The sequence below is a fragment of the Sinocyclocheilus grahami genome, unplaced genomic scaffold (genome assembly GCF_001515645.1).
Source record: "Sinocyclocheilus grahami isolate Dianchi unplaced genomic scaffold, SAMN03320097.WGS_v1.1 scaffold335.1, whole genome shotgun sequence".
Taxonomy (NCBI): domain Eukaryota; kingdom Metazoa; phylum Chordata; class Actinopteri; order Cypriniformes; family Cyprinidae; genus Sinocyclocheilus; species Sinocyclocheilus grahami.
In genome coordinates this window covers 719,728-721,745 of record NW_015505514.1, presented here as the reverse complement: position 1 = coordinate 721,745, position 2,018 = coordinate 719,728, and the positions used below count along the sequence as shown (strand labels likewise).

Here is a 2,018-nt window from a genome sequence, read left to right as displayed (position 1 = left end):
TATATATATATATATATATATATATATATATATATATATTAATATAAAATAAAAAAATATATATAAAATATTGATTTATATATAATATTATGAATTTTAGATAATTACATATAGGCTACATAAAATAGTAATAGTAAATATAATAATATACAATTTTATATATACATTTATTTATATAATGCTAATATTATTACAGTTATTAAATGTAAATAGAGATGAAAGAGATCCGCACTCGTCCAGATTCAGCCAAAAAGGCTTATTATATTTGGCACTGAGGAAGGGTTAATACCCGCAAACGTTCTGCACCTTTGCACTTTTTTGAACATATTTTTGTGACCCCTGAGCAATAAATATAATAAGCCTTTTTGGCTGAATCTGGACGAGTGTGGATCTCTTTCATCTCTATATCATTGTATATTTTGGATCTATGCACCTTATGTTATTTGCCTACTGGAGTTTTGGACAAGTGTTTGGCTCTACAACCTTTTCTAATTGTGGATTAAATATAAATAGTAAATACAGTCATATAAAATGTTATGAATTAATTAATGTACAATAAATCATAAAATGAATATAAAATATGAATTGATATGTAATATTGTGAATTTTAGATAGATAGATGATATATATAATGCCAATATTATTACATTTATTAAATTTACTAGGCTATATAAATAGCAAATACAGTAATATAAAACTGGACATATTCATTGGTATAAAATAATATGAAATATGAATTCATATGTAGCCTAATATTTTGAATTTTAGGTAGGTAGGTAGAACTATGAACATAGATGTGTGACTATGATTGCAGTGGTGAATAGAATGGCAGGAGTTTTTTAATCGCTCAGGAATTGTTCAGCTGTCAGATGAACTGAGAGCTTGAGAGAATCACTGGCCATCAGTGCGCTGAATGACCTGCAGTCCATAACGAGATCCATACTCATGTTTACATAGATGTGCCTGCCCAATATCATCTTGACTCACGCTGTAAAGTGCGACTGAGATGTTGTTTGTTATGTAAAACTACAATCGCAGCCGTACAGCAGTGTCACTGCGACAACCTCAGTGATCATTTATCGTAATAATACCGCATCTCCACTGGACGCGACGCGACGCGACCGTACCCGCGCGCGCTTTAATTCCCACACAGAATTACAATGGCAGCGTTCTGGTCGCGTCGGGACGTTGTTTATTCTGCTGCTGTGTATCATGCAGGTAGAAAACCGCGGAAAATCTCACCTTGACTGCAAAAAACAGGCGATTCCCTGACGGAACGGGGATATCCTGAGGGACAATTCCCAGCGTATTCCTTCTTCACGAGGTTTAGACTGCAGCTCGTTCAGTTCACATTCCTCTTTCTGCTCACGTTTTCCACGGAAAAATCACACAGCCGTGGACTCCTGTTATGTGCCTGACTGCTGGAGCCAACCACAATGCTCCTCAACTCACTGAGCTGCTGTTCTGCAGTCAGGCATCCAGGCTATCTGAGGGGCTTCAGTAGCAGAAGGACCGCACTATAAGATATCAAATGATTGGTCAATGCATGAAGCTGCCTCCATTGATCTTAATGTAAAATCGTTCCATCCTCAGCAGTCATCAGGTGTGGCAGCATTCCTAAGCATCTTCTGAGTGTGATCTGCTCTGGTCTCCTCCAGCAGTGGTAACATGCTACTGCACAGGTAACTATAACAGGGTGGGGTAGGAACTGGTTTAACTTATATACCCAGTGGCAGGATGAAAACACACAAGAACACCTCTAAACCTCATAATGCCCTGTTTCCTGTAGCCTTACAAACATTTTCCCTTTCAGCCCTGTTAGGGACCACCAAATAACCAAAGATGTCGATTGCATGTTTTATTCCTTTAAATTGTGAAGATGGAATAAATGACACAAATCTGTTCTATAACGTGTCATCTAAATCGATTAAACACACAGAGTCACACAAATCATTATGGGGACATTCCTTAAACGTAATGGTTTTTCTACTGTACAGACTGTATTTTCTATCCCCTTA

General features: G+C 36.8%; 1 protein-coding gene across 1 annotated transcript in view; it reads right to left on the bottom strand.

The window, feature by feature from the left end:
- LOC107602805 (phospholipid phosphatase-related protein type 3-like) overlaps positions 1-1,501 on the bottom strand; it is a 15,221-nt gene extending 13,720 nt beyond the window's left edge. The window contains exon 1 of the mRNA XM_016295391.1: positions 1,243-1,501. The gene's annotated coding sequence lies outside the window, so the exon portion shown is untranslated. The remainder of the gene's footprint in view (positions 1-1,242) is intronic.
- Between the last annotated feature and the right edge of the window lie 517 nt (positions 1,502-2,018).